A 26,969-nucleotide genomic window follows, 5' to 3' on the forward strand; every position below is an offset into this window, starting at 1 on the left:
GAGAGCCCGTCAGTACTGGGACAGTGAGAGCCCATCAGTACTGGGGCAGTGAGAGCCCATCAGTACTGGGACAGTGAGAGCCCATCAGTACTGGGGCAGAGAGAGCCCATCTGTACTGGAATAGTGAGAGCCCATCAGTACAGGGATAGTGAGAGCGAGCCCATCAGTACTGGGATAGTGAGAGCCCATTTGTACTGGGATAGTGAGAGCCCATCAGTACTGGGACAGTGAGAGCCCATCAGTACTGGGGCAGAGAGAGCCCATCTGTACTGGAATAGTGAGAGCCCATCAGTACAGGGATAGTGAGAACCCATCTGTACTGGGATAGTGAGAGCCCATCTATACTGGGATAGTGAGAGCCCATCAGTACTGGGACAGTGAGAGCCCATCTGTACTGGGACAGTGAGAGCCCATCAGTACTGGGACAGTGAGAGCCTATCAGTACTGGGACAGTGAGAGCCCATCTGTACTGGGACAGTGAGAGCCCATCTGTACTGGGACAGTGAGAGCCCATCTGTACTGGGATAGTGAGAGCTCATCTGTACTGGGATAGTGAGAGCCCATATGTACTGGGATTGTGAGATCCCATCTGTTCTGTGATAGTGAGAGCTCATCTGAACTGGGATAGTGAGAGCCCATCAGTGCTGGGATTGTGAGAGCCCATCTGTACTGGGATAGTGAGAGCTCATTTGTACTGGTATAGTGAGATCCAATAAGTACTGGGATAGTGAAAGCCCATCTGCACGGGGATAGTGAGAGCCCATCAGTGCTGGGATATTGAGAGCCATCAGTGCTGGGATAGTGAGAGCCCATCAGTACTGGGATAGTGAGAGCCCATCAGTGCTGGGACAGTGAGACCCCATCAGTACTGGGATAGTGTGAGATCATCTGTACTGGGATAGTGAGAGCGAGCCCATCAGTACTGGGATAGTGAGAGCCCATTTGTACTGGGATAGTGAGAGCCCATCAGTACTGGGACAGTGAGAGCCCATCAGTACTGGGGCAGTGAGAGCCCATCTGTACTGGAATAGTGAGAGCCTATCAGTACAGGGATAGTGAGAACCCATCTGTACTGGGATAGTGAGAGCCCATCTATACTGGGATAGTGAGAGCCCATATGTACTGGGATTGTGAGATCCCATCTGTTCTGGGATAGTGAGAGCTCATCTGGACTGGGATAGTGAGAGCCCCTCAGTGCTGGGATTGTGAGAGCCCATCTGTACTGGGATAGTGAGAGCTCATTTGTACTGGGAGAGTGAGATCCCATAAGTATTGGGATAGTGAAAGCCCATCTGCACGGGGATAGTGAGAGCCCATCAATGCTGGGATATTGAGAGGCATCAGTGCTGGGATAGTGAGAGCCCATCAGTACTGGGATAGTGAGAGCCCACCAGTGCTGGGATAGTGAGACCCCATCAGTACTGGGATAGTGAGAGCTCATCTGTACTGGGCTAGTGAGAGCGAGCCCATCAGTACTGGGATAGTGAGAGCCCATTTGTACTGGGATAGTGAGAGCCCATCAGTACTGGGACAGTGAGAGCCCATCAGTACTGGGACAGTGAGAGCCCATCTGTACTGGGACAGTGAGAGCCCATCTGTACTGGGATAGTGAGAGCCCATCAGTACTGGGACAGTGAGAGCCCATCAGTACTGGGATAGTGAGAGCCCATCAGTATTGGGATAGAGAAAGCCCATCTGTACTGGGATATTAAGACCCCATCAGTACTGGATAGAGAAAGCCCATCTGTACTAGGATAGTGAGAGCCCATCTGTACTGGGATAGTGAGAGCTCATTTGGACTGGGATAGTGAGAGCCCATTTGGACTGGGATAGTGAGACCCCATAAGTACTGGGATAGTGAAAGCCGATCTGCACGGGGATAGTGAGAGCCCATCAGTGATGGGATATTGAGAGCCATCAGTGCTGGGATAGTGAGAGCCCATCAGTACTGGGATAGTGATAGCCCATCAGTGCTGGGATAGTGAGAGCCCATCAGTACTGGGATAGTGAAACCCCATCAGTACTGGGATAGTGAGAGTGAGCCCATCAGTACTGCAATAGTGAGAGCCCATTTGTACTGGGATAGTGAGAGCCCATCAGTACTGGGACAGTGAGAGCCCATCAGTACTGGGACAGTGAGAGCCCATCTGTACTGGGATAGTGAGAGCTCATTTGTACTGGGATTGTGAGATCCCATCTGTTCTGGGATAGTGAGAGCTCATCTGAACTGGGATAGTGAGAGCCCATCAGTGCTGGGATTGTGAGAGCCCATCTGTACTGGGATAGTGAGAGCTCATTTGTACTGGGATAGTGAGATCCCATAAGTACTGGGATAGTGAAAGCCCATCTGCACCGGAATAGTGAGAGTCCATCAGTACTGGGATATTGAGAGCCATCACTGCTGGGATAGTGAGAGCCCATCAGTACTGGGATAGTGAGAGCCCATCAGTGCTGGGATAGTGAGACCCCATCAGTACTGGGATAGTGTGAGATCATTTGTACTGGGATAGTGAGAGCCCATCAGTACTGGGACAGTGAGAGCCCATCAGTACTGGGGCAGTGAGAGCCCATCAGTACTGGGACAGTGAGAGCCCATCAGTACTGGGGCAGAGAGAGCCCATCTGTACTGGAATAGTGAGAGCCCATCAGTACAGGGATAGTGAGAGCGAGCCCATCAGTACTGGGATAGTGAGAGCCCATTTGTACTGGGATAGTGAGAGCCCATCAGTACTGGGGCAGAGAGAGCCCATCTGTACTGGAATAGTGAGAGCCCATCAGTACAGGGATAGTGAGAACCCATCTGTACTGGGATAGTGAGAGCCCATCTATACTGGGATAGTGAGAGCCCATCAGTACTGGGACAGTGAGAGCCCATCTGTACTGGGACAGTGAGAGCCCATCAGTACTGGGACACTGAGAGCCCATCAGTATTGGGACAGTGAGAGCCCATCTGTACTGGGACAGTGAGAGCCCATCTGTACTGGGACAGTGAGAGCCCATCTGTACTGGGATAGTGAGAGCTCATCTGTACTGGGATAGTGAGAGCCCATATGTACTGGGATTGTGAGATCCCATCTGTTCTGTGATAGTGAGAGCTCATCTGAACTGGGATAGTGAGAGCCCATCAGTGCTGGGATTGTGAGAGCCCATCTGTACTGGGATAGTGAGAGCTCATTTGTACTGGTATAGTGAGATCCAATAGGTACTGGGATAGTGAAAGCCCATCTGCACGGGGATAGTGAGAGCCCATCAGTGCTGGGATATTGAGAGCCATCAGTGCTGGGATAGTGAGAGCCCATCAGTACTGGGATAGTGAGAGCCCATCAGTGCTAGGATAGTGAGACCCCATCAGTACTGGGATAGTGAGAGCTCATCTGTACTGGGATAGTGAGAGCGAGCCCATCAGTACTGGGATAGTGAGAGCCCATTTGTACTGGGATAGTGAGAGCCCATCAGTACTGGGACAGTGAGAGCCCATCAGTACTGGGACAGTGAGAGCCCATCTGTACTGGGCACGTGAGAGCCCATCTGTACTGGGATAGTGAGAGCTCATCAGTACTGGGACAGTGAGAGCCCATCTGTACTGGGACAGTGAGAGCCCATCTGTACTGGGATAGTGAGAGCCCATCTGTTCTGGGATAGTGAGAGCCCATCTGTACTGGGATAGTGAGAGCTCATCTGTACTGGGATAGTGAGAGACCATCTGTACTGGGATAGTGAGAGCCCATATGTACTGGGATTGTGAGATCCCATCTGTTCTGGGATAGTGAGAGCTCATCTGAACTGGGATTGTGAGAGCCCATCAGTGCTGGGATTGTGAGAGCCCATCTGTACTGGGATAGTGAGAGCTCATTTGTACTGGGATAGTGAGATCCCATAAGTACTGGGATAGTGAAAGCCCATCTGCACGGGGATAGTGAGAGCCCATCAGTGCTGGGATATTGAGAGCCATCAGTGCTGGGATAGTGAGAGCCCACCTGTACTGGGATAGTGAGAGCTCATCTGTACTGGGATAGTGAGAGCCCATCTGTACTGGGATAGTGAGAGCCCATATGTACTGGGATTGTGAGATCCCATCTGTTCTGGGATAGTGAGAGCTCATCTGAACTGGGATAGTGAGAGCCCTTCAGTGCTGGGATTGTGAGAGCCCATAAGTACTGGGATAGTGAAAGCCCATCTGCACGGGGATAGTGAGAGCCCATCAGTGATGGGATATTGAGAGCCATCAGTGCTGGGATAGTGAGAGCCCATCAGTACTGGGATAGTGAGAGCCCATCAGTGCTGGGATAGTGAGAACCCATCAGTACTGGGATAGTGAGAGCTCATCTGTACTGGGATAGTGAAACCCCATCCATACTGGGATAGTGAGAGTGAGCCCATCAGTACTGCAATAGTGAGAGTCCATTTGCACTGGGATAGTGAGAGCCCATCAGTACTGGGACAGTGAGAGCCCATCAGTACTGGGACAGTGAGAGCTCATCTTTACTGGGATAGTGAGAGCCCATCTGTACTGGGATAGTGTGAGCCCATATGTACTGGGATTGTGAGATCCCATCTGTTCTGGGATAGTGAGAGCTCATCTGAACTGGGATAGTGAGAGCCCATCAGTGCTGGGATTGTGAGAGCCTATCTGTACTGGGATAGTGAGAGCTCATTTGTACTGGGATAGTGAGATCCCATAAGTACTGGGATAGTGAAAGCCCATCTGCACGGGGTAGTGAGAGCCCATCTGTACTGGGATAGTGAGATCCCATAAGTATTGGGATAGTGAAAGCCCATCTGCATGGGGATAGTGAGAGTCCATCAATGCTGGGATATTGAGAGGCATCAGTGCTGGGATGGTGAGAGCCCATCAGTACTGGGATAGTGAGAGCCCATCAGTGCTGGGATAGTGAGACCCCATCAGTACTGGGATAGTGACAGCTCATCTGTACTGGGATAGTGAGAGCGAGCCCATCAGTAATGGGATAGTGAGAGCCCATTTGTACTGGGATAGTGAGAGCCCATCGGTACTCGGACAGTGAGAGCCCATCTGTACTGGAATAGTGAGAGCCCATCTGTACTGGGATAGTGAGAGCCCTTCAGTGCTGGGATTGTGAGAGTCCATCTGTACTGGGATAGTGAGAGCTCATTTGTACTGGGATAGTGAGATCCCATAAGTATTGGGATAGTGAAAGCCCATCTGCACGGGGATAGTGAGAGCCCATCAATGCTGGGATATTGAGAGGCATCAGTGCTGGGATAGTGAGACCCCATCAGTACTGGGATAGTGAGAGGTCATCTGTACTGGGCTAGTGAGAGCGAGCCCATCAGTACTGGGATAGTGAGAGCCCATTTGTACTGGGATAGTGAGAGCCCATCAGTACTGGGACAGTGAGAGCCCATCTGTACTGGGACAGTGAGAGCCCATCTGTACTGGGATAGTGAGAGCCCATCTGTACTGGGATAGTGAGAGCCCATCAGTACTGGGATAGTGAGAGCCCATCTGTACTGGGATAGAGAAAGCCCATCTGTACTGGGATATTAAGACCCCATCAGTACTGGATAGAGAAAGCCCATCTGTACTAGGATAGTGAGAGCACATCTGTACTGGGATAGTGAGAGCTCATTTGGACTGGGATAGTGAGAGCCCATTTGGACTGGGATAGTGAGACCCCATAAGTACTGGGATAGTGAAAGCCGATCTGCACGGGGATAGTGAGAGCCCATCAGTGATGGGATATTGAGAGCCATCAGTGCTGGGATAGTGAGAGCCCATCAGTACTGGGATAGTGATAGCCCATCAGTGCTGGGATAGTGAGAGCCCATCAGTACTGGGATAGTGAAACCCCATCAGTACTGGGATAGTGAGAGTGAGCCCATCAGTACTGCAATAGTGAGAGCCCATTTGTACTGGGATAGTGAGAGCCCATCAGTACTGGGACAGTGAGAGCCCATCAGTACTGGGACAGTGAGAGCCCATCTGTACTGGGATAGTGAGAGCTCATTTTTACTGGGATTGTGAGATCCCATCTGTTCTGGGATAGTGAGAGCTCATCTGAACTGGGATAGTGAGAGCCCATCAGTGCTGGGATTGTGAGAGCCCATCTGTACTGGGATAGTGAGAGCTCATTTGTACTGGGATAGTGAGATCCTATAAGTACTGGGATAGTGAAAGCCCATCTGCACCGGGATAGTGAGAGTCCATCAGTGCTGGGATATTGAGAGCCATCAGTGCTGGGATAGTGAGAGCCCATCAGTACTGGGATAGTGAGAGCCCATCAGTGCTGGGATAGTGAGACCCCATCAGTACTGGGATAGTGTGAGATCATTTGTACTGGGATAGTGAGAGCCCATCAGTACTGGGACAGTGAGAGCCCATCAGTACTGGGGCAGTGAGAGCCCATCAGTACTGGGACAGTGAGAGCCCATCAGTACTGGGGCAGAGAGAGCCCATCTGTACTGGAATAGTGAGAGCCCATCAGTACAGGGATAGTGAGAGCGAGCCCATCAGTACTGGGATAGTGAGAGCCCATTTGTACTGGGATAGTGAGAGCCCATCAGTACTGGGACAGTGAGAGCCCATCAGTACTGGGGCAGAGAGAGCCCATCTGTACTGGAATAGTGAGAGCCCTCAGTACAGGGATAGTGAGAACCCATCTGTACTGGGATAGTGAGAGCCCATCTTTACTGGGATAGTGAGAGCCCATATGTACTGGGATAGTGAGAGCCCATCAGTACTGGGACAGTGAGAGTCCATCTGTACTGGGATAGTGAGAGCTCATCTGTACTGGGATAGTGAGAGCCCATCTGTACTGGGATAGTGAGAGCCCATATGTACTGGGATTGTGAGATCCCATCTGTTCTGTGATAGTGAGAGCCCATCATTGCTGGGATTGTGAGAGCCCATCTGTACTGGTATAGTGAGAGCTCATTTGTACTGGTATAGTGAGATCCAATAAGTACTGGGATAGTGAAAGCCCATCTGCACGGGGATAGTGAGAGCCCATCAGTGCTGGGATATTGAGAGTCATCAGTGCTGGGATAGTGAGAGCCCATCAGTACTGGGATAGTGAGAGCCCATCAGTGCTGGGATAGTGAGACCCCATCAGTACTGGGATAGTGAGAGCTCATCTGTACTGGGATAGTGAGAGCGAGCCCATCAGTACTGGGATAGTGAGAGCCCATTTGTACTGGGATAGTGAGAGCCCATCAGTACTGGGACAGTGAGAGCCCATCAGTACTGGGACAGTGAGAGCCCATCTGTACTGGGACAGTGAGAGCCCATCTGTACTGGGATAGTGACAGCTCATCTGTACTGGGATAGTGAGAGACCATCTGTACTGGGATAGTGAGAGCCCATATGTACTGGGATTGTGAGATCCTATCTGTTCTGGGATAGTGAGAGCTCATCTGAACTGGGATTGTGAGAGCCCATCAGTGCTGGGATTGTGAGAGCCCATCTGTACTGGGATAGTGAGAGCTCATTTGTACTGGGATAGTGAGATCCCATAAGTACTGGGATAGTGAAAGCCCATCTGCACGGGGATAGTGAGAGCCCATCAGTGCTGGGATATTGAGAGCCATCAGTGCTGGGATAGTGAGAGCCCACCTGTACTGGGATAGTGAGAGCTCATCTGTACTGGGATAGTGAGAGCCCATCTGTACTGGGATAGTGAGAGCCCATATGTACTGGGATTGTGAGATCCCATCTGTTCTGGGAACGTGAGAGCTCATCTGAACTGGGATAGTGAGAGCCCATCAGTGCTGGGATTGTGAGAGCACATAAGTACTGGGATAGTGAAAGCCCATCTGCACGGGGATAGTGAGAGCCCATCAGTGATGGGATATTGAGAGCCATCAGTGCTGGGATAGTGAGAGCCCATCAGTACTGGGATAGTGAGAGCCCATCAGTGCTGGGATAGTGAGAACCCATCAGTACTGGGATAGTGAGAGCTCATCTGTACTGGGATAGTGAAACCCCATCCGTACTGGGATAGTGAGAGTGAGCCCATCAGTCCTGCAATAGTGAGAGTCCATTTGCACTGGGATAGTGAGAGCCCATCAGTACTGGGACAGTGAGAGCCCATCAGTACTGGGACAGTGAGAGCTCATCTTTACTGGGATAGTGAGAGCCCATCTGTACTGGGATAGTGAGAGCCCATATGTACTGGGATTGTGAGATCCCATCTGTTCTGGGATAGTGAGAGCTCATCTGAACTGGGATAGTGAGAGCCCATCAGTGCTGGGATTGTGAGAGCCTATCTGTACTGGGATAGTGAGAGCTCATTTGTACTGGGATAGTGAGATCCCATAAGTACTGGGATAGTGAAAGCCCATCTGCACGGGATAGTGAGAGCCCATCTGTACTGGGATAGTGAGAGCCCTTCAGTGCTGGGATTGTGAGAGCCCATCTGTACTGGGATAGTGAGAGCTCATTTGTACTGGGATAGTGAGATCCCATAAGTATTGGGCTAGTGAAAGCCCATCTGCATGGGGATAGTGAGAGCCCATCAATGCTGGGATATTGAGAGGCATCAGTGCTGGGATGGTGTGAGCCCATCAGTACTGGGATAGTGAGAGCCCATCAGTGCTGGGATAGTGAGACCCCATCAGTACTGGGATAGTGACAGCTCATCTGTACTGGGATAGTGAGAGCGAGCCCATCAGTACTGGGATAGTGAGAGCCCATTTGTACTGGGATAGTGAGAGCCCATCGGTACTCGGACAGTGAGAGCCCATCTGTACTGGAATAGTGAGAGCGCATGTGTACAGGGATAGTGAGAGCCCATCTGTACTGGGATAGTGAGAGCCCTTCAGTGCTGGGATTGTGAGAGTCCATCTGTACTGGGATAGTGAGAGCTCATTTGTACTGGGATAGTGAGATCCCATAAGTATTGGGATAGTGAAAGCCCATCTGCACGGGGATAGTGAGAGCCCATCAATGCTGGGATATTGAGAGGCATCAGTGCTGGGATGGTGAGAGCCCATCAGTACTGGGATAGTGAGAGCCCATCAGTGCTGGGATAGTGAGACCCCATCAGTACTGGGATAGTGACAGCTCATCTGTACTGGGATAGTGAGAGCGAGCCCATCAGTACTGGGATAGTGAGAGCCCATTTGTACTAGGATAGTGAGAGCTCATCAGTACTGGGACAGTGAGAGCCCATCTGTACTGGGACAGTGAGAGCCCATCTGTACTGGGATAGTGAGAGCCCATCTGTACTGGGATTGTGAGAACCCATCTGTACTGGGATAGTGAGACCTCATTTGTACTGGGATAGTGAGATCCCATAAGTATTGGGATAGTGAAAGCCCATCTGCACAGGGATAGTGAGAGCCCATCAGTGCTGGGATATTGAGAGCCATCAGTGCTGGGATAGTGAGAGCCCATCAGTATTGGGATAGTGAGAGCCCATCAGTGCTGGGATAGTGAGACCCCATCAGTACTGGGATAGTGAGAGATCATCTGTACTGGGTTAGTGAGAGCGAGCCCATCAGTACTGGGATAGTGAGAGCCCATTTGTACTGGGATAGTGAGAGCCCATCAGTACTGGGACAGTGAGAGCCCATCAGTACTGGGGCAGTGAGAGCCCATCTGTACTGGAATAGTGAGAGCCCATCAGTACAGGGATAGTGAGAGCCCATCTGTACTGGGATAGTGAGAGCCCATCTATACTGGGATAGTGAGAGCCCATATGTACTGGGATTGTGAGATCCCATCCGTTCTGGGATAGTGAGAGCTCATCTGGACTGGGATAGTGAGAGCCCCTCAGTGCTGGGATTGTGAGAGCCCATCTGTACTGGGATAGTGAGAGCTCATTTGTACTGGGATAGTGAGATCCCATAAGTATTGGGATAGTGAAAGCCCATCTGCACGGGGATAGTGAGAGCCCATCAATGCTGGGATATTGAGAGGCATCAGTGCTGGGATAGTGAGAGCCCATCAGTACTGGGATAGTGAGAGCCCATCAGTGCTGGGATAGTGAGACCCCATCAGTACTGGGATAGTGAGAGCTCATCTGTACTGGGATAGTGAGAGGGAGCCCATCAGTACTGGGACAGTGAGAGCCCATCAGTACTGGGACAGTGAGAGCCCATCAGTACTGGGACAGTGAGAGCCCATTTGTACTGGGACAGTGAGAGCCCACCTGTACTGGGATAGTGAGAGCCCATCAGTACTGGGACAGTGAGAGCCCATCAGTACTGGGACAGTGAGAGCCCATATGTACTGGGATAGTGAAAGCCCATCTGCGCGGGGATAGTGAGAGCCCATCAGTGCTGGGATATTGAGAGCCATCAGTGGTGGGATAGTGAGAGCTCATCTGAACTGGGATAGTGAGAGCCCATCAGTGCTGGGATTGTGAGAGCCCATCTGTACTGGGATAGTGAGAGCTCATTTGTACTGGGATAGTGAGATCCCATAAGTACTGGGATAGTGAAAGCCCATCTGCACGGGGATAGTGAGAGCCCATCAGTGCTGGGATATTGAGAGCCATTAGTGCTGGGATAGTGAGAGCCCATCAGTACTGGGATAGTGAGAGCCCATATGTACTGGGATCGTGAGATCCCATCTGTACTGGGATAGTGAGAGCTCATCTGGACTGGGATAGTGAGAGCCCATAAGTACTGGGATAGTGAAAGCACATCTGCACGGGGATAGTGAGAGCCCATCAGTGCTGGGATATTGAGAGCCCATAAGTACTGGGATAGTGAAAGCACATCTGCACGGGGATAGTGAGAGCCCATCAGTGCTGGGATATTGAGAGCCATCAGTCCTGGGATAGTAAGAGCCCATCAGTACTGGGATAGTGAGAACCCATCAGTACTGGGATAGTGAGAGCCCATCAGCACTGGGACAGTGAGAGCCCATCTGTACTGGGATAGTGAGAGCCTATCAGTATTGGGATAGAGAAAGCCCATCTGTACTGGGATATTAAGACCCCATCAGTCCTGGATAGAGAAAGCCCATCTGTACTAGGATAGTGAGAGCCCATCTGTACTGGGATAGTAAGACCCCATCAGTCCTGGATAGAGAAAGCCCATCTGTACTAGGATAGTGAGAGCCCATCTGTACTGGGATAGTGAGAGCTCATTTGGACTGGGATAGTGAGAGCCCATTTGGACTGGGATAGTGAGAACCCATAAGTACTGGGATAGTGAAAGCCCATCTGCACGGGGATAGTGAGAGCCCATCAGTGAAGGGATATTGAGAGCCATCAGTGCTGGGATAGTGAGAGCCCATCAGTACTGGGATAGTGAGAGCCCATCAGTGCTGGGATAGTGAGAGCCCATCAGTACTGGCATAGTGATACCCCATCAGTACTGGGATAGTGAGAGTGAGCCCATCAGTACTGCAATAGTGAGAGCCCATTTGTACTGGGATAGTGAGAGCCCATCAGTACTGGGACAGTGAGAGCCCATCAGTACTGGGACAGTGAGAGCCCATCTGTACTGGGATAGTGAGAGTTCATCTGTACTGGGATAGTGAGAGCCCATCTGTACTGGGATAGTGAGAGCTCATCTGTACTGGGATAGTGAGAGCCCATCTGTACTGGGACAGTGAGAGCCCATATGTACTGGAATTGTGAGATCCCATCTGATCTGGGATAGTGAGAGCTCATCTGAACTGGGATAGTGAGAGCCCATCAGTGCTGGGATTGTGAGAGCCCATAGGTACTGGGATAGAGAAAGCCATTCTGCACGGAGATAGTGAGAGCCCATCAATGATGGGATATTGAGAGCCATCAGTGCTGGGATAGTGAGAGCCCGTCAGTACTGGGATAGTGAGAGCCCATCAGTGCTGGGATAGTGAGAGCCCAGCAGTACTGGGATAGTGAGAGCTCATCTGTACTGGGATAGTGAAACCCCATCAGTACTGGGATAGTGAGAGTGAGCCCATCAGTACTGAAATAGTGAGAGCCCATTTGTACTGGGATAGTGAGAGCCCATCAGTACTGGGGCAGTGAGATCCCATCAGTACTGGGACAGTGAGAGCCCATCTGTACTGGGATAGTGAGAGCCACCTGTACTGGGATAGTGAGAGCCCATCTGCACTGGGATAGTGAGAGCTCATCTGTTCTGGGATAGTGAGAGCTCATCTGAACTGGGATAGTGAGAGCCCATCAGTGCTGGGATTGTGAGAGCCCATCTGTACTGGGATAGTGAGAGCTCATTTGTACTGGGATAGTGAGATCCCATAAGTACTGGGATAGTGAAAGCCCATTTGCACGGGGATAGTGAGAGCCCATCAGTGCTGGGATATTGAGAGCCATCAGTGCTGGGATAGTGAGAGCCCATCAGTACTGGGATAGTGAGAGCCCATCAGTGCTGGGATAGTGAGACCCCATCAGTACTGGGATAGTGAGAGCTCATCTGTACTGGGATAGTGAGAGCGAGCCCATCAGTACTGGGATAGTGAGAGCCCATTTGTACTGGGATAGTCAGAGCCCATTTGTACTGGGACAGTGAGAGCACATCAGTACTGGGACAGTGAGAGCCCATCTGTACTGGGATAGTGAGAGCCCATATGTACTGGGATTGTGAGATCCCCTCTGTTCTGGTATAGTGAGAGCTCATCTGGACTGAGATAGTGAGAACCCCTCAGTGCTGGGATTGTGAGAGCCCATCTGTACTGGGATAGTGAGAGCTCATTTGTACTGGGATAGTGAGATCCCATAAGTATTGGGATAGTGAAAGCCCATCTGCACTCGGATAGTGAAAGCCCATCAATGCTGGGATATTGAGAGGCATCAGTGCTGGGATAGTGAGAGATCATCTGTACTGGGATAGTGAGAGCGAGCCCATCAGTACTGGGATAGTGAGAGCCCATTTGTACTGGGATAGTGAGAGCCCATCAGTACTGGGACAGTGAGAGCCCATCAGTACTGGGGCAGTGAGAGCCCATCTGTACTGGAATATTGAGAGCCCATCAGTACAGGGATAGTGAAAGCCCATCAATGCTGGGATATTGAGAGGCATCAGTGCTGGGATAGTGAGAGCCCCTCAGTACTGGGATATTGAGAGCCCATCAGTGCTGGGATAGTGAGACCCCATCAGTACTGGGATAGTGAGAGCTCATCTGTACTGGGATAGTGAGAGCGAGCCCATTAGTACTGGGATAGTGAGAGCCCATTTGTACTGGGATAGTGAGAGCTCATCAGTACTGGGACAGTGAAAGCCCATCAGTACTGGGACAGTGAGACCCCATCTGTACTGGGACAGTGAGAGCGCATCTGTACTGGGATAGTGAGAGTCCATCAGTACTGAGACAGTGAGAGCCCATCAGTACTGGGACAGTGAGAGCCCATCTGTACTGGGATAGTGAGAGCTCATCTGTACTGGGATAGTGAGAGCCCATCTGTACTGGGATAGTGAGAGCCCATATGTACTGGGATTGTGTGATCCCATCTGTTCTGGTATAGTGAGAGCTCATCTGAACTGGGATAGTGAGAGCCCATCAGTACTGGGACAGTGAGAGCCCATCAGTACTGGGGCAGTGAGAGCCCATCTGTACTGGAATAGTGAGAGCCCATCAGTACAGGGATAGTGAGAGCCCATCTGTACTGGGATAGTGAGAGCCCATCTAAACTGGGATAGTGAGTGCCCATATGCACTGGGATTGTGAGATCCCATCTGTACCGGGATAGTGAGAGCCCATCAGTACTGGGACAGTGAGAGCCCATCAGTACTGGGGCAGTGAGAGCCCATCTGTACTGGAATAGTGAGAGCCCATCAGTACAGGGATAGTGAGAGCCCATCTGTACTGGGATAGTGAGAGCCCATCTATACTGGGATAGTGAGAGCCCATATGTACTGGGATTGTGAGATCCCATCTGTTCTGGGATAGTGAGAGCTCATCTGGACTGGGATAGTGAGAGCCCGTCAGTGCTGGGATTCTGAGAGCCCATCTGTACTGGGATAGTGAGAGCTCATTTGTACTGGGATAGTGAGATCCCATAAGTATTGGGATAGTGAAAGCCCATCTGCACGGGGATAGTGAGAGCCCATCAATGCTGGTATATTGAGAGGCATCAGTGCTGGGATAGTGAGAGCCCATCAGTACTGGGATAGTGAGAGCCCATCAGTGCTGGGATAGTGAGACACCATCAGTACTGGGATAGTGAGAGCTCATCTGTACTGGGATAGTGAGAGCGAGCCCATCAGTACTGGGATAGTGAGAGCCCATTTGTACTGGGATAGTGAGAGCCCATCAGTACTGGGACAGTGAGAGCCCATCTGTACTGGGACAGTGAGAGCCCATCTGTACTGGGACAGTGGGAGCCCATCAGTACTGGGACAGTGAGAGCCCATCAGTACTGGGACAGTGGGAGCCCATCTGTACTGGGACAGTGAGAGCCCATCTGTACTGGGATAGTGAGAGCCCATCTGTACTGGGATAGTGAGAGCTCATCTGTACTGGGATAGTGAGAGCCCATCTGTACTGGGATAGTGAGAGCCCATATGTACTGGGATTGTGAGATCCCATCTGTTCTGGGATAGTCAGAGCTCATCTGAACTGGGATAGTGAGAGCCCATCAGTGCTGGGATTGTGAGAGCCCATCTGTACTGGGATAGTGAGAGCTCATTTGTACTGGTATAGTGAGATCCAATAAGTACTGGGATAGTGAAAGCCCATCTGCACGGGGATAGTGAGAGCCCATCAGTGCTGGGATATTGAGAGCCATCAGTGCTGGGATAGTGAGAGCCCATCAGTACTGGGATAGTGAGAGCCCATCAGTGCTGGGATAGTGAGACCCCATCAGTACTGGGATAGTGAGAGCTCATCTGTACTGGGATAGTGAGAGCGAGCCCATCAGTACTGGGATAGTGAGAGCCCATTTGTACTGGGATAGTGAGAGCCCATCAGTACTGGGACAGTGAGAGCCCATCAGTACTGGGACAGTGAGAGCCCATCTGTACTGGGCACGTGAGAGCCCATCTGTACTGGGATAGTGAGAGCTCATCAGTACTGGGACAGTGAGAGCCCATCTGTACTGGGACAGTGAGAGCCCATCTGTACTGGGATAGTGAGAGCCCATCTGTTCTGGGATAGTGAGAGCCCATCTGTACTGGGATAGTGAGAGCTCATCTGTACTGGGATAGTGAGAGACCATCTGTACTGGGATAGTGAGAGCCCATATTTACTGGGATTGTGAGATCCCATCTGTTCTGGGATAGTGAGAGCTCATCTGAACTGGGATTGTGAGAGCCCATCAGTGCTGGGATTGTGAGAGCCCATCTGTACTGGGATAGTGAGAGCTCATTTGTACTGGGATAGTGAGATCCCATAAGTACTGGGATAGTGAAAGCCCATCTGCACGGGGATAGTGAGAGCCCATCAGTGCTGGGATATTGAGAGCCATCAGTGCTGGGATAGTGAGAGCCCACCTGTACTGGGATAGTGAGAGCTCATCTGTACTGGGATAGTGAGAGCCCATCTGTACTGGGATAGTGAGAGCCCATATGTACTGGGATTGTGAGATCCCATCTGTTCTGGGATAGTGAGAGCTCATCTGAACTGGGATAGTGAGAGCCCTTCAGTGCTGGGATTGTGAGAGCCCATAAGTACTGGGATAGTGAAAGCCCATCTGCACGGGGATAGTGAGAGCCCATCAGTGATGGGATATTGAGAGCCATCAGTGCTGGGATAGTGAGAGCCCATCAGTACTGGGATAGTGAGAGCCCATCAGTGCTGGGATAGTGAGAACCCATCAGTACTGGGATAGTGAGAGCTCATCTGTACTGGGATAGTGAAACCCCATCCATACTGGGATAGTGAGAGTGAGCCCATCAGTACTGCAATAGTGAGAGTCCATTTGCACTGGGATAGTGAGAGCCCATCAGTACTGGGACAGTGAGAGCCCATCAGTACTGGGACAGTGAGAGCCCATCTGTACTGGGACAGTGAGAGCCCATCAGTACTGGGACAGTGAGAGCCCATCAGTATTGGGACAGTGAGAGCCCATCTGTACTGGGACAGTGAGAGCCCATCTGTACTGGGACAGTGAGAGCCCATCTGTACTGGGATAGTGAGAGCTCATCTGTACTGGGATAGTGAGAGCCCATATGTACTGGGATTGTGAGATCCCATCTGTTCTGTGATAGTGAGAGCTCATCTGAACTGGGATAGTGAGAGCCCATCAGTGCTGGGATTGTGAGAGCCCATCTGTACTGGGATAGTGAGAGCTCATTTGTACTGGTATAGTGAGATCCAATAGGTACTGGGATAGTGAAAGCCCATCTGCACGGGGATAGTGAGAGCCCATCAGTGCTGGGATATTGAGAGCCATCAGTGCTGGGATAGTGAGAGCCCATCAGTACTGGGATAGTGAGAGCCCATCAGTGCTGGGATAGTGAGACCCCATCAGTACTGGGATAGTGAGAGCTCATCTGTACTGGGATAGTGAGAGCGAGCCCATCAGTACTGGGATAGTGAGAGCCCATTTGTACTGGGATAGTGAGAGCCTATCAGTACTGGGACAGTGAGAGCCCATCAGTACTGGGACAGTGAGAGCCCATCTGTACTGGGCACGTGAGAGCCCATCTGTACTGGGATAGTGAGAGCTCATCAGTACTGGGACAGTGAGAGCCCATCTGTACTGGGACAGTGAGAGCCCATCTGTACTGGGATAGTGAGAGCCCATCTGTTCTGGGATAGTGAGAGCCCATCTGTACTGGGATAGTGAGAGCTCATCTGTACTGGGATAGTGAGAGACCATCTGTACTGGGATAGTGAGAGCCCATATGTACTGGGATTGTGAGATCCCATCTGTTCTGGGATAGTGAGAGCTCATCTGAACTGGGATTGTGAGAGCCCATCAGTGCTGGGATTGTGAGAGCCCATCTGTACTGGGATAGTGAGAGCTCATTTGTACTGGGATAGTGAGATCCCATAAGTACTGGGATAGTGAAAGCCCATCTGCACGGGGATAGTGAGAGCCCATCAGTGCTGGGATATTGAGAGCCATCAGTGCTGGGATAGTGAGAGCCCACCTGTACTGGGATAGTGAGAGCTCATCTGTACTGGGATAGTGAGAGCCCATCTGTACTGGGATAGTGAGAGCCCATATGTACTGGGATTGTGAGATCCCATCTGTTCTGGGATAGTGAGAGCTCATCTGAACTGGGATAGTGAGAGCCCTTCAGTGCTGGGATTGTGAGAGCCCATAAGTACTGGGATAGTGAAAGCCCATCTGCACGGGGATAGTGAGAGCCCATCAGTGATGGGATATTGAGAGCCATCAGTGCTGGGATAGTGAGAGCCCATCAGTACTGGGATAGTGAGAGCCCATCAGTGCTGGGATAGTGAGAACCCATCAGTACTGGGATAGTGAGAGCTCATCTGTACTGGGATAGTGAAACCCCATCCATACTGGGATAGTGAGAGTGAGCCCATCAGTACTGCAATAGTGAGAGTCCATTTGCACTGGGATAGTGAGAGCCCATCAGTACTGGGACAGTGAGAGCCCATCAGTACTGGGACAGTGAGAGCTCATCTTTACTGGGATAGTGAGAGCCCATCTGTACTGGGATAGTGTGAGCCCATATGTACTGGGATTGTGAGATCCCATCTGTTCTGGGATAGTGAGAGCTCATCTGAACTGGGATAGTGAGAGCCCATCAGTGCTGGGATTGTGAGAGCCTATCTGTACTGGGATAGTGAGAGCTCATTTGTACTGGGATAGTGAGATCCCATAAGTACTGGGATAGTGAAAGCCCATCTGCACGGGGTAGTGAGAGCCCATCTGTACTGGGATAGTGAGATCCCTTCAGTGCTGGGATTGTGAGAGCCCATCTGTACTGGGATAGTCAGAGCTCATTTGTACTGGGATACTGAGATCCCATAAGTATTGGGATAGTGAAAGCCCATCTGCATGGGGATAGTGAGAGTCCATCAATGCTGGGATATTGAGAGGCATCAGTGCTGGGATGGTGAGAGCCCATCAGTACTGGGATAGTGAGAGCCCATCAGTGCTGGGATAGTGAGACCCCATCAGTACTGGGATAGTGACAGCTCATCTGTACTGGGATAGTGAGAGCGAGCCCATCAGTAATGGGATAGTGAGAGCCCATTTGTACTGGGATAGTGAGAGCCCATCGGTACTCGGACAGTGAGAGCCCATCTGTACTGGAATAGTGAGAGCCCATCTGTACTGGGATAGTGAGAGCCCTTCAGTGCTGGGATTGTGAGAGTCCATCTGTACTGGGATAGTGAGAGCTCATTTGTACTGGGATAGTGAGATCCCATAAGTATTGGGATAGTGAAAGCCCATCTGCACGGGGATAGTGAGAGCCCATCAATGCTGGGATATTGAGAGGCATCAGTGCTGGGATAGTGAGACCCCATCAGTACTGGGATAGTGAGAGGTCATCTGTACTGGGCTAGTGAGAGCGAGCCCATCAGTACTGGGATAGTGAGAGCCCATTTGTACTGGGATAGTGAGAGCCCATCAGTACTGGGACAGTGAGAGCCCATCTGTACTGGGACAGTGAGAGCCCATCTGTACTGGGATAGTGAGAGCCCATCTGTACTGGGATAGTGAGAGCCCATCAGTACTGGGATAGTGAGAGCCCATCTGTACTGGGATAGAGAAAGCCCATCTGTACTGGGATATTAAGACCCCATCAGTACTGGATAGAGAAAGCCCATCTGTACTAGGATAGTGAGAGCCCATCTGTACTGGGATAGTGAGAGCTCATTTGGACTGGGATAGTGAGAGCCCATTTGGACTGGGATAGTGAGACCCCATAAGTACTGGGATAGTGAAAGCCGATCTGCACGGGGATAGTGAGAGCCCATCAGTGATGGGATATTGAGAGCCATCAGTGCTGGGATAGTGAGAGCCCATCAGTACTGGGATAGTGATAGCCCATCAGTGCTGGGATAGTGAGAGCCCATCAGTACTGGGATAGTGAAACCCCATCAGTACTGGGATAGTGAGAGTGAGCCCATCAGTACTGCAATAGTGAGAGCCCATTTGTACTGGGATAGTGAGAGCCCATCAGTACTGGGACAGTGAGAGCCCATCAGTACTGGGACAGTGAGAGCCCATCTGTACTGGGATAGTGAGAGCTCATTTTTACTGGGATTGTGAGATCCCATCTGTTCTGGGATAGTGAGAGCTCATCTGAACTGGGATAGTGAGAGCCCATCAGTGCTGGGATTGTGAGAGCCCATCTGTACTGGGATAGTGAGAGCTCATTTGTACTGGGCTAGTGAGATCCCATAAGTACTGGGATAGTGAAAGCCCATCTGCACCGGGATAGTGAGAGTCCATCAGTGCTGGGATATTGAGAGCCATCAGTGCTGGGATAGTGAGAGCCCATCAGTACTGGGATAGTGAGAGCCCATCAGTGCTGGGATAGTGAGACCCCATCAGTACTGGGATAGTGTGAGATCATTTGTACTGGGATAGTGAGAGCCCATCAGTACTGGGACAGTGAGAGCCCATCAGTACTGGGGCAGTGAGAGCCCATCAGTACTGGGACAGTGAGAGCCCATCAGTACTGGGGCAGAGAGAGCCCATCTGTACTGGAATAGTGAGAGCCCATCAGTACAGGGATAGTGAGAGCGAGCCCATCAGTACTGGGATAGTGAGAGCCCATTTGTACTGGGATAGTGAGAGCCCATCAGTACTGGGACAGTGAGAGCCCATCAGTACTGGGGCAGAGAGAGCCCATCTGTACTGGAATAGTGAGAGCCCATCAGTACAGGGATAGTGAGAACCCATCTGTACTGGGATAGTGAGAGCCCATCTTTACTGGGATAGTGAGAGCCCATATGTACTGGGATAGTGAGAGCCCATCAGTACTGGGACAGTGAGAGTCCATCTGTACTGGGATAGTGAGAGCTCATCTGTACTGGGATAGTGAGAGCCCATCTGTACTGGGATAGTGAGAGCCCATATGTACTGGGATTGTGAGATCCCATCTGTTCTGTGATAGTGAGAGCCCATCATTGCTGGGATTGTGAGAGCCCATCTGTACTGGTATAGTGAGAGCTCATTTGTACTGGTATAGTGAGATCCAATAAGTACTGGGATAGTGAAAGCCCATCTGCACGGGGATAGTGAGAGCCCATCAGTGCTGGGATATTGAGAGTCATCAGTGCTGGGATAGTGAGAGCCCATCAGTACTGGGATAGTGAGAGCCCATCAGTGCTGGGATAGTGAGACCCCATCAGTACTGGGATAGTGAGAGCTCATCTGTACTGGGATAGTGAGAGCGAGCCCATCAGTACTGGGATAGTGAGAGCCCATTTGTACTGGGATAGTGAGAGCCCATCAGTACTGGGACAGTGAGAGCCCATCAGTACTGGGACAGTGAGAGCCCATCTGTACTGGGACAGTGAGAGCCCATCTGTACTGGGATAGTGAGAGCTCATCTGTACTGGGATAGTGAGAGACCATCTGTACTGGGATAGTGAGAGCCCATATGTACTGGGATTGTGAGATCCTATCTGTTCTGGGATAGTGAGAGCTCATCTGAACTGGGATTGTGAGAGCCCATCAGTGCTGGGATTGTGAGAGCCCATCTGTACTGGGATAGTGAGAGCTCATTTGTACTGGGATAGTGAGATCCCATAAGTACTGGGATAGTGAAAGCCCATCTGCACGGGGATAGTGAGAGCCCATCAGTGCTGGGATATTGAGAGCCATCAGTGCTGGGATAGTGAGAGCCCACCTGTACTGGGATAGTGAGAGCTCATCTGTACTGGGATAGTGAGAGCCCATCTGTACTGGGATAGTGAGAGCCCATATGTACTGGGATTGTGAGATCCCATCTGTTCTGGGAACGTGAGAGCTCATCTGAACTGGGATAGTGAGAGCCCATCAGTGCTGGGATTGTGAGAGCACATAAGTACTGGGATAGTGAAAGCCCATCTGCACGGGGATAGTGAGAGCCCATCAGTGATGGGATATTGAGAGCCATCAGTGCTGGGATAGTGAGAGCCCATCAGTACTGGGATAGTGAGAGCCCATCAGTGCTGGGATAGTGAGAACCCATCAGTACTGGGATAGTGAGAGCTCATCTGTACTGGGATAGTGAAACCCCATCCGTACTGGGATAGTGAGAGTGAGCCCATCAGTCCTGCAATAGTGAGAGTCCATTTGCACTGGGATAGTGAGAGCCCATCAGTACTGGGACAGTGAGAGCCCATCAGTACTGGGACAGTGAGAGCTCATCTTTACTGGGATAGTGAGAGCCCATCTGTACTGGGATAGTGAGAGCCCATATGTACTGGGATTGTGAGATCCCATCTGTTCTGGGATAGTGAGAGCTCATCTGAACTGGGATAGTGAGAGCCCATCAGTGCTGGGATTGTGAGAGCCTATCTGTACTGGGATAGTGAGAGCTCATTTGTACTGGGATAGTGAGATCCCATAAGTACTGGGATAGTGAAAGCCCATCTGCACGGGATAGTGAGAGCCCATCAATGCTGGGATATTGAGAGGCATCAGTGCTGGGATGGTGAGAGCCCATCAGTACTGGGATAGTGAGAGCCCATCAGTGCTGGGATAGTGAGACCCCATCAGTACTGGGATAGTGACAGCTCATCTGCACGGGATAGTGAGAGCCCATCAATGCTGGGATATTGAGAGGCATCAGTGCTGGGATGGTGAGAGCCCATCAGTACTGGGATAGTGAGAGCCCATCAGTGCTGGGATAGTGAGACCCCATCAGTACTGGGATAGTGACAGCTCATCTGTACTGGGATAGTGAGAGCGAGCCCATCAGTACTGGGATAGTGAGAGCCCATCAGTGCTGGGATAGTGAGACCCCATCAGTACTGGGATAGTGACAGCTCATCTGTACTGGGATAGTGAGAGCGAGCCCATCAGTACTGGGATAGTGAGAGCCCATTTGTACTGGGATAGTGAGAGCCCATCGGTACTCGGACAGTGAGAGCCCATCTGTACTGGAATAGTGAGAGCGCATGTGTACAGGGATAGTGAGAGCCCATCTGTACTGGGATAGTGAGAGCCCTTCAGTGCTGGGATTGTGAGAGTCCATCTGTACTGGGATAGTGAGAGCTCATTTGTACTGGGATAGTGAGATCCCATAAGTATTGGGATAGTGAAAGCCCATCTGCACGGGGATAGTGAGAGCCCATCAATGCTGGGATATTGAGAGGCATCAGTGCTGGGATGGTGAGAGCCCATCAGTACTGGGATAGTGAGAGCCCATCAGTGCTGGGATAGTGAGACCCCATCAGTACTGGGATAGTGACAGCTCATCTGTACTGGGATAGTGAGAGCGAGCCCATCAGTACTGGGATAGTGAGAGCCCATTTGTACTAGGATAGTGAGAGCTCATCAGTACTGGGACAGTGAGAGCCCATCTGTACTGGGACAGTGAGAGCCCATCTGTACTGGGATAGTGAGAGCCCATCTGTACTGGGATTGTGAGAACCCATCTGTACTGGGATAGTGAGACCTCATTTGTACTGGGATAGTGAGATCCCATAAGTATTGGGATAGTGAAAGCCCATCTGCACAGGGATAGTGAGAGCCCATCAGTGCTGGGATATTGAGAGCCATCAGTGCTGGGATAGTGAGAGCCCATCAGTATTGGGATAGTGAGAGCCCATCAGTGCTGGGATAGTGAGACCCCATCAGTACTGGGATAGTGAGAGATCATCTGTACTGGGTTAGTGAGAGCGAGCCCATCAGTACTGGGATAGTGAGAGCCCATTTGTACTGGGATAGTGAGAGCCCATCAGTACTGGGACAGTGAGAGCCCATCAGTACTGGGGCAGTGAGAGCCCATCTGTACTGGAATAGTGAGAGCCCATCAGTACAGGGATAGTGAGAGCCCATCTGTACTGGGATAGTGAGAGCCCATCTATACTGGGATAGTGAGAGCCCATATGTACTGGGATTGTGAGATCCCATCCGTTCTGGGATAGTGAGAGCTCATCTGGACTGGGATAGTGAGAGCCCCTCAGTGCTGGGATTGTGAGAGCCCATCTGTACTGGGATAGTGAGAGCTCATTTGTACTGGGATAGTGAGATCCCATAAGTATTGGGATAGTGAAAGCCCATCTGCACGGGGATAGTGAGAGCCCATCAATGCTGGGATATTGAGAGGCATCAGTGCTGGGATAGTGAGAGCCCATCAGTACTGGGATAGTGAGAGCCCATCAGTGCTGGGATAGTGAGACCCCATCAGTACTGGGATAGTGAGAGCTCATCTGTACTGGGATAGTGAGAGGGAGCCCATCAGTACTGGGACAGTGAGAGCCCATCAGTACTGGGACAGTGAGAGCCCATCAGTACTGGGACAGTGAGAGCCCATTTGTACTGGGACAGTGAGAGCCCACCTGTACTGGGATAGTGAGAGCCCATCAGTACTGGGACAGTGAGAGCCCATCAGTACTGGGACAGTGAGAGCCCATATGTACTGGGATAGTGAAAGCCCATCTGCGCGGGGATAGTGAGAGCCCATCAGTGCTGGGATATTGAGAGCCATCAGTGGTGGGATAGTGAGAGCTCATCTGAACTGGGATAGTGAGAGCCCATCAGTGCTGGGATTGTGAGAGCCCATCTGTACTGGGATAGTGAGAGCTCATTTGTACTGGGATAGTGAGATCCCATAAGTACTGGGATAGTGAAAGCCCATCTGCACGGGGATAGTGAGAGCCCATCAGTGCTGGGATATTGAGAGCCATTAGTGCTGGGATAGTGAGAGCCCATCAGTACTGGGATAGTGAGAGCCCATATGTACTGGGATCGTGAGATCCCATCTGTACTGGGATAGTGAGAGCTCATCTGGACTGGGATAGTGAGAGCCCATAAGTACTGGGATAGTGAAAGCACATCTGCACGGGGATAGTGAGAGCCCATCAGTGCTGGGATATTGAGAGCCCATAAGTACTGGGATAGTGAAAGCACATCTGCACGGGGATAGTGAGAGCCCATCAGTGCTGGGATATTGAGAGCCATCAGTCCTGGGATAGTAAGAGCCCATCAGTACTGGGATAGTGAGAACCCATCAGTACTGGGATAGTGAGAGCCCATCAGCACTGGGACAGTGAGAGCCCATCTGTACTGGGATAGTGAGAGCCTATCAGTATTGGGATAGAGAAAGCCCATCTGTACTGGGATATTAAGACCCCATCAGTCCTGGATAGAGAAAGCCCATCTGTACTAGGATAGTGAGAGCCCATCTGTACTGGGATAGTAAGACCCCATCAGTCCTGGATAGAGAAAGCCCATCTGTACTAGGATAGTGAGAGCCCATCTGTACTGGGATAGTGAGAGCTCATTTGGACTGGGATAGTGAGAGCCCATTTGGACTGGGATAGTGAGAACCCATAAGTACTGGGATAGTGAAAGCCCATCTGCACGGGGATAGTGAGAGCCAATCAGTGAAGGGATATTGAGAGCCATCAGTGCTGGGATAGTGAGAGCCCATCAGTACTGGGATAGTGAGAGCCCATCAGTGCTGGGATAGTGAGAGCCCATCAGTACTGGCATAGTGATACCCCATCAGTACTGGGATAGTGAGAGTGAGCCCATCAGTACTGCAATAGTGAGAGCCCATTTGTACTGGGATAGTGAGAGCCCATCAGTACTGGGACAGTGAGAGCCCATCAGTACTGGGACAGTGAGAGCCCATCTGTACTGGGATAGTGAGAGTTCATCTGTACTGGGATAGTGAGAGCCCATCTGTACTGGGATAGTGAGAGCTCATCTGTACTGGGATAGTGAGAGCCCATCTGTACTGGGACAGTGAGAGCCCATATGTACTGGAATTGTGAGATCCCATCTGATCTGGGATAGTGAGAGCTCATCTGAACTGGGATAGTGAGAGCCCATCAGTGCTGGGATTGTGAGAGCCCATAGGTACTGGGATAGAGAAAGCCATTCTGCACGGAGATAGTGAGAGCCCATCAATGATGGGATATTGAGAGCCATCAGTGCTGGGATAGTGAGAGCCCGTCAGTACTGGGATAGTGAGAGCCCATCAGTGCTGGGATAGTGAGAGCCCAGCAGTACTGGGATAGTGAGAGCTCATCTGTACTGGGATAGTGAAACCCCATCAGTACTGGGATAGTGAGAGTGAGCCCATCAGTACTGAAATAGTGAGAGCCCATTTGTACTGGGATAGTGAGAGCCCATCAGTACTGGGGCAGTGAGATCCCATCAGTACTGGGACAGGGAGAGCCCATCTGTACTGGGATAGTGAGAGCCACCTGTACTGGGATAGTGAGAGCCCATCTGCACTGGGATAGTGAGAGCTCATCTGTTCTGGGATAGTGAGAGCTCATCTGAACTGGGATAGTGAGAGCCCATCAGTGCTGGGATTGTGAGAGCCCATCTGTACTGGGATAGTGAGAGCTCATTTGTACTGGGATAGTGAGATCCCATAAGTACTGGGATAGTGAAAGCCCATTTGCACGGGGATAGTGAGAGCCCATCAGTGCTGGGATATTGAGAGCCATCAGTGCTGGGATAGTGAGAGCCCATCAGTACTGGGATAGTGAGAGCCCATCAGTGCTGGGATAGTGAGACCCCATCAGTACTGGGATAGTGAGAGCTCATCTGTACTGGGATAGTGAGAGCGAGCCCATCAGTACTGGGATAGTGAGAGCCCATTTGTACTGGGATAGTCAGAGCCCATTTGTACTGGGACAGTGAGAGCACATCAGTACTGGGACAGTGAGAGCCCATCTGTACTGGGATAGTGAGAGCCCATATGTACTGGGATTGTGAGATCCCCTCTGTTCTGGTATAGTGAGAGCTCATCTGGACTGAGATAGTGAGAACCCCTCAGTGCTGGGATTGTGAGAGCCCATCTGTACTGGGATAGTGAGAGCTCATTTGTACTGGGATAGTGAGATCCCATAAGTATTGGGATAGTGAAAGCCCATCTGCACTCGGATAGTGAGAGCCCATCAATGCTGGGATATTGAGAGGCATCAGTGCTGGGATAGTGAGAGATCATCTGTACTGGGATAGTGAGAGCGAGCCCATCAGTACTGGGATAGTGAGAGCCCATTTGTACTGGGATAGTGAGAGCCCATCAGTACTGGGACAGTGAGAGCCCATCAGTACTGGGGCAGTGAGAGCCCATCTGTACTGGAATATTGAGAGCCCATCAGTACAGGGATAGTGAAAGCCCATCAATGCTGGGATATTGAGAGGCATCAGTGCTGGGATAGTGAGAGCCCCTCAGTACTGGGATATTGAGAGCCCATCAGTGCTGGGATAGTGAGACCCCATCAGTACTGGGATAGTGAGAGCTCATCTGTACTGGGATAGTGAGAGCGAGCCCATTAGTACTGGGATAGTGAGAGCCCATTTGTACTGGGATAGTGAGAGCTCATCAGTACTGGGACAGTGAAAGCCCATCAGTACTGGGACAGTGAGACCCCATCTGTACTGGGACAGTGAGAGCCCATCTGTACTGGGATAGTGAGAGTCCATCAGTACTGAGACAGTGAGAGCCCATCAGTACTGGGACAGTGAGAGCCCATCTGTACTGGGATAGTGAGAGCTCATCTGTACTGGGATAGTGAGAGCCCATCTGTACTGGGATAGTGAGAGCCCATATGTACTGGGATTGTGTGATCCCATCTGTTCTGGTATAGTGAGAGCTCATCTGAACTGGGATAGTGAGAGCCCATCAGTACTGGGACAGTGAGAGCCCATCAGTACTGGGGCAGTGAGAGCCCATCTGTACTGGAATAGTGAGAGCCCATCAGTACAGGGATAGTGAGAGCCCATCTGTACTGGGATAGTGAGAGCCCATCTAAACTGGGATAGTGAGTGCCCATATGCACTGGGATTGTGAGATCCCATCTGTACCGGGATAGTGAGAGCCCATCAGTACTGGGACAGTGAGAGCCCATCAGTACTGGGGCAGTGAGAGCCCATCTGTACTGGAATAGTGAGAGCCCATCAGTACAGGGATAGTGAGAGCCCATCTGTACTGGGATAGTGAGAGCCCATCTATACTGGGATAGTGAGAGCCCATATGTA

This window comes from Ambystoma mexicanum, chromosome 13 (genome assembly GCF_040938575.1).
Source record: "Ambystoma mexicanum isolate Mex_15411 chromosome 13, UKY_AmexF1_1, whole genome shotgun sequence".
Classification (NCBI taxonomy): domain Eukaryota; kingdom Metazoa; phylum Chordata; class Amphibia; order Caudata; family Ambystomatidae; genus Ambystoma; species Ambystoma mexicanum.